A 6,781-nucleotide genomic window follows, 5' to 3' on the forward strand; every position below is an offset into this window, starting at 1 on the left:
ATATTGTGTTTTATTGAAAAGGTATTTTAGCAATATAATCAGTCGAGTTTGGATGTCTACTCAAAACTATAGTTATTTTTTGCATGGGACCCCAAACTCGTCCAATTGAAATTAACAATCTAATTATGATCTATTAGGGTTTGGTTTGATCAGGTACTTGAAACACAACTTGCGTTTTTATGGAGCACATTTTTCATCAAATCCTAAGTATATATTCATTTTTCAACTCTATTTTCCATCAAACTCTAAGCCTAGGTTACGTAGAGCATAGATTGCTCCATTTATGTAGAACAAGAAGTAGGATTAGGTAACCTCCTTGTGAAAAGTATGGTATGATAGGGGGTGGATTTTTTTTTGAGATAAGACACGATTTTTTAGTTACGTTGAAGATGACATGGATAATTGTAATGTGATCAAGACTATGCAAAGTAAGTTCGAGTTTATATCACATGGCACAGTGATTGAACAATCACAAGATCAAGTATATACAACCGATAAATGAAGTGATTTTTGTTGGATATTGTAATTTGTGCTGGTGAGTGTACTAAGACTATCATAAGCATATATCAAAATAAAATATGTTTGATATTGATCAAGAAACTGAACCACTCATCGTATAGAACATTAATATATTCCAATGTCACATTTTTTACGGACTCCTTATTTTATTTTATTTTATTTTATTCGAAATCCACAGAGAAAAGGGGGCTCTCAGGCCAGAGAAACTTGTTCTTCCAAACCATCATATAGGCAATGGATTGGCATACAGAGAAGTCGCATGCTTTTTAAACTTGGTTCCAGCATGTGTGTAGAGATCTTTCTCATCTTTATATGCCACATGCATGGCTCGTGCAAAATTGAGAAATCGCACCAGGAGTAGCCTGGGGACGATGTTGGGACGGCGCAACCCTTTGTTAATGTCCTTCCACCCATCGGTCACCTGTTTACGGAGTTCCTCCTTAGCCTCTTCCTCCGTAACTCCGTACTGTTTCATGAAACACTCCACTGAGGATGCCCCATGACCTCTCTCTTGCTCAACTGTAGAAGAAATCTATTAGACAAAATTTTAGATAAAATTAATGTTGTTCACTGGTATAGCTTTTATATACCTTGTGTCCGGCAATGTCATCCAGGAGCCGACCGACTAATTTCACAGCCTTCACCATCTTGGGGTTCCCATATAACACCCAGTCAAAAGCATCTTTTGTTACGAAATCTCCCATTCCTAGCAGCAACATCACCTATAGCAATCCAACAGCAGAGGTTGCTAATGCAAGCGACATGTACTTCTCCATCGTTGGTATGTGATTTTGGTGGAACCATTTGGCTTCGGTGCAGTACGCTCTCACTTGGCTTTTCATCTAATGATTCATTCTCAAACATAAAGTTATGTCATTATTCGAACTTTAATGTGTTTGGTGGACTTGAACATATGACAGTTTCTTATGCTTATCCAAAAACCCGATATTTTGTTGCTAGTGGATGGAATAAAAATTGCATTTGATTGATATGACCTCAAATGCCTTACCACTTCTTTTGCATAGAAGAGCCGGTATGATCGTCCTTTATGGTCACCTCACAACCAATTTCATCGTACAAGTCAAGAGCTACCTTGTAACACGCTTGCATGTACTCTGGCAATCCATCTTTGGCTTCGACATCCCACCTAAGTTCAAGTTCAGAAAATATCACACTTGACCGTAATTAACAGCTGATCATATTATAATAAGTAAGTTTAGAATTGGTAAACTGAGAAAAGCATTCAAGTGCCAATAGTACCTTTCAATTGCTTCCATGAAGAGTTCTAGTTCTTCCGATGTGCCATAGACATCATAGATGTTGTCGATAATGGAAACCATGTTGGCCACTTTGGTTAGCATTTCCCTAGCGGCTTCATACTCCGGCTCGAAATAAACTCCTGACATCCATAGACACATCTCCACAAGCCTATCTCTAGCAAATGGGAACTTCCTTTCTACATCTAAATCCTTCCACCACCTATAGTATACCAACAAATCCTATTTAAGGTAAACACATTATTGATAGAATTATAGAAAGTATCTTAGCCTGATGAGCCAAAGAGATTAACACTCCTCGTCACTTTTACAGATGATTTTTAGCTCAGGATAATTGAAATTGCAAGAATCAATCTACGATGATTTGGTGTTCTTAGAACATCTAGCTACTTCAGACATGCAATCATGAAGCTAACCTTGTAAGGTTGCCGAGTTCCTTCTGGTGTTGCTCTTGCAATAAGTTGAAATCGAGTTTAGCTAAGGATAGTAGGACTACATTATGCGAAGGCTCCTCTTGGTAGAGGGGAATGCAACACCTCGCCTCTAGCCTTGGTAATCCCTTGTGGATTTGTCGGTTTAGGGCATGACTCACTTGTTTTTTGAGATTAGGGCTTGCTTTTCCTTTGTCAATTGTTTCGAGGTGAGTTACAGTAAAAGAAAGGGCATCATTCAAAATATCATCGTCATGAAACCCCAGATGGCAAGCTTCAAATAGACTTAGTAGTCCCTGTACGTCGGCGATGAGTGATTCGCTGAAATTCCCTGTGCTGTCCTTGAACTTGTTAAAGATTTCTGAATGGCCAAATGAAAAATTCATGTTCAACATCTAGATCAATTTGAAACGATTGAAAAAATGATGTAGTAAACCAAGGAATTAGAAGAAATGACTATTCACCTTTCAAAGCAAGAAAATTTGAAGAACTCGGGATATGAGAATTGTAAAGAGTAAAAGTAAACTAGAGAACAAATCAAAACAGGAGTGAACTAAACATGTTAGTAATATTATGTGTTCACTCTAATCAATCAAATGGACTATCAACTAGTATATGTGATATAATTTCGCCAACCAATCGATCATTGAGAATTAGAACATTACATTATTTACATACCACTTGATATTGTGTAACCTCGTTGTCGCAAAAATCGAAAGAGAAGAGCAACTATGTGTAGGTTGTCGTCATCGCCGTAGTGAAATTCGAAATAACTTCTGTGGATTTGTTCCGACTGCTAATCTATCTCAATTTCAAAATGGTAGGCAATTCCTAAGCGTTGGATTTGATCGATCAAGTTCAACTTCTGCGAAGCCTTATCCATAGCATCTGTCAATATCTTCCTCACTTCTCCTTTCAATCTCTCAATTCGATCCTCTGCTATGGCTGGAGAACTCTACAATAAATATAAATTTGAAAGTTAAAAAAATAATCAGCGGAAAATGACATGAATTTAGTAAGAATGCGAGAAAGACATTCGGTTGCCTATGTCCTAATTGACCACGATAAATATGAATTGAAATTTCCTAAAAATTATTCCATCATGACTAGTTTTATTAATAGTGGAGAAATCCTTTCTGCATTTGTTAAGTCATATGTGCATGCCACAAGGTTCACATAGAAATTTTGAATCACGTAAGGACCAACAGATGCATGGAGTTTCAAATCAACTGGAACTTCTTTTATTGTTCTTTATCAAATGCTGTGGGATGCTGCCCAATACCACGAGATAATTAGATTCTATGCTCTTGGTTCTCAGAAAACATGACGGTCGAAAATTTTTCCAAATATAATCCAAGAAAAAGAATAGCTTAAATGCTACCATCGAGTTGGATTCATAAGCATATTTGAGAAAGTAATCCCCCCATATGCCTGGATGAAAATTTGCTCATCGGCGTTCAGCGACGTGGCTTTTTTCCTGAGCTGGAGAAGAAGATGGGATTGTTGAAATCGGAAGAGACATTTCCTTTTCGGTGTTTTCTTAGGTGACTTAACAAATATAGATGAAGAACACTAAAGGGTAGAGGCTTTTCTGTGAGTGTCGAAACCTTATTGATGTGTACTTATAGGCTATAGCATAGTATGTTGGTGTTGACACCTATAATTAGTTAGGTTGTTGACAACTGAAGTAAATAAAATATTAGACATCAAAGGATGACGTAGCCCGTACGAGACAGCTCATGCGAACAAAACAGCTGGCAAGCACTGGCAGACACCGGCGGGAAATTTGAAATTCAGAGAGAACTGGTGAGCGAGTGCCAAAGTTATCAAGGGAAATTGTCATCGAGGCCATTGACAAGGAGAAAGATAGGTGTCAAGCCAGGAAGAGCTCAACAAAGGTCCTTGCTTCATAAGGACAAGTGTCAAGCTAGGAAGAGCTCAACGATGGTTCGTACTTTGAAAGGACAGATGTCAAGCTGAGAAGAGTTCGATGACGGTTATCGTCTCGGGGAGGATAGGTGTCAATATAAGAAGAACTCGATGACGGTTATCGTCCCGGGAAGGATAGGTGTCAGAAAAAAAAGAGCTCGATGACAGGTGTTAGAATAAGAAGAGCTCGATGACAGTTATCGTCATGGGAAAAACAAGTGTCAGAACAAGAAGGGTTCGATGACGGTTATCGTCCTAGGAAGGACAGGTGCCAGAATGAAAAGAGCTTGACGATGATTACTGCCTCGAGAAGAATAGGTGCCAAGACGACATGAGCTCTATGACAGTTAATGCCTCGAGAAGGACAAGTGTCAAGATAGTATGAACTTGACAACGGTTACCACCTCGGATAAAAGATAAGATCAATAGCAGTTGGCAGACAAATGTAATTAGATGGACGGTGAAGATGAGATCAACGGCGGTTATCGAACACAATGAGAAAAACTATTACCAAGCTCACATTATAAATAGCACTCAGCTGCTAGAAGAAAGGCCCCTCTCCCCCCCTCCCCCCCTCCCCCCGGCGCAAACACAAACCAAAATGCTGTTTTTTTATCTTTACTTTCTAGTATCGCACCTTTAGTTTCCGTAGCTATAGTTGTTTATTTTCCAAGCCAGTAACTTTGTAATATCATATCGATGAACTTCAGATGCTGCCAATAATTGGATAGGTTCGTCTGAATCCTCTATAAATCCAAGTCAAATTTCGTCATTGTACGAAACGTGTGTTATCAATCAAGACAATCAGAATCTTTGCTCACACTTGGATCACTCCTATCTGAAATTAGACCTAGAACCCAGTCTCATCTAATTAAAAATAGAAGAACGATTTTCGGTGAATTATATTTCGTCGCGGGAACCATTCCCGACGAAACATAATTTTGGCACGCCCGGTGGGACCTGTTTGGTCAGTTGGAGGAGTAACAATGGCACGAATGAGGAGTCAAAGCCAATTAGATCAGAATAACAATGTTGTAGGGAGTAGCGCACCCCCGAATCCTGCTGTGGAGCGGGTGACACATGCGGAGTCATTGAATGGATGGACAGTGGCAGAACAAGGACAAGTAAGAGAGATGGATATTTCTAGGCACCTTACTAAAGAACAGAGAAGGCAATTGGAACCGAATCCGGTTACACTCGCTACTATGAGAAGAATCATGGAAGAGCGGCACAATGATCTAGCCAATCTAGTCACTAGATGTGTGCTGATACCGTTAGGCCATTGATTATCAATATGGTCCATGAGATTACTGGCAAGCAGAACCCATCGATGAATTCTTCCCAGCCACAAATTGTCCCTGTTGTTCCTCCCGGCGTAGTTGGAGGTCTTGGACAACCCATTGCTACGCTCTCTGGTGTTGGAACCATAGGATAGCTTATAACTCTTGCGCTAATAAGGATCCTTCAAAGAGGAGAGAATGCACCGGTAGGTCAAGTGTATGGCCAAGTGGCGATAGGTAAAGGTAATGTGGTTAATTTATTATAGAGAAACGAGAATACCAACATTGGTTAGCCAGCAGCTAACGGTGTTAATTTGTCTAGGCCAGTTCAAATAAATGCGGCTAATGCAAATTTGGTTACTCAGCATACTGCTCTGCACCAGCCGTATGATAATGTGCTATCAGGTGGTTTTGCTGCTCAACCTAATCTCCCTCAGACTTTGTTTAGGCCAAATGCTGATACAGAGGTTCAAGGGAGAATTTTAACACCACCGCAGCCAGTACAATAGTACCAAGTTCTACAATTGCCACAACCATTGCCACAAAACCCGATTCCTCAATATCCATAGCCAATACCACAATATCCATTGCCGCATCCAATACCACAACCGCTAGTACTCCAATACCAAATGCATCAACCTTTGCAACAGAACGTATCTCAAATGATGCCTCATGTTGTGCAGGCGGCTCAACCAATCACACCGCCAGTTGTGATCCCACCAGGACAAAATCAATATGCAATCGATCCAATACTACGGCAATATGGTGGTGAAGCAGGAGGTTTTAGGCAGGTATACAGAAAACCATACACGGAATGGATGAATGTAGTTTCATACCCAAGAGGGTTTAAGATGCTAGAATTTAGCCTGTTTACTGGTGATGATGATCAGTCGACACAGGAACACATCAATTGATTCACTGCTTTGTGTGAAGATGCTAAATATGGAAATCATTGGAAGCTGTGGCTATTTCCATTGTCATTATCTAAGACTGTTTTTACCTGGTACACATCTCTACCACCTCATTTTGTATTTTCTTGGGATCAAATGGAAACGATGTTTCATAGTCAATTTCAAAGAGCTGTGCCAGATATGTCTGTGGCAGATTTATCGATAATGAAACAATATAACAATGAGTCAGTCAATCAATTCATGTTTCGATTTAGAAAGGCAAGGAATAGGTGTCTCATATCATTACCTAAGAAGACGTTCACTGAGTTTGCGTTTAATGGTTTAAAGTTTGCTATCAGGGAAAGAATGGTCGGACAGGCTTATTATGATATGTTTTCATTGACCTCCATTGCTGTGAAACATGAAAACTTTGAAAGAGAAGGATCGAAAGCATG

The 6,781-nt window shown here is 39.7% G+C and overlaps 1 pseudogene; it reads right to left on the bottom strand.

Annotated features, from left to right (window-relative positions):
* Window positions 1–564: 564 nt before the first annotated feature.
* LOC115679493 ((-)-germacrene D synthase-like) lies at window positions 565–3,765 on the bottom strand (annotated as a pseudogene).
* Between the last annotated feature and the right edge of the window lie 3,016 nt (window positions 3,766–6,781).

Source organism: Syzygium oleosum, unplaced genomic scaffold (assembly GCF_021117445.2).
Source record: "Syzygium oleosum isolate NSW1041296 unplaced genomic scaffold, Sole_v2.1 Sole_v2.04, whole genome shotgun sequence".
Lineage (NCBI taxonomy): Eukaryota > Viridiplantae > Streptophyta > Magnoliopsida > Myrtales > Myrtaceae > Syzygium > Syzygium oleosum.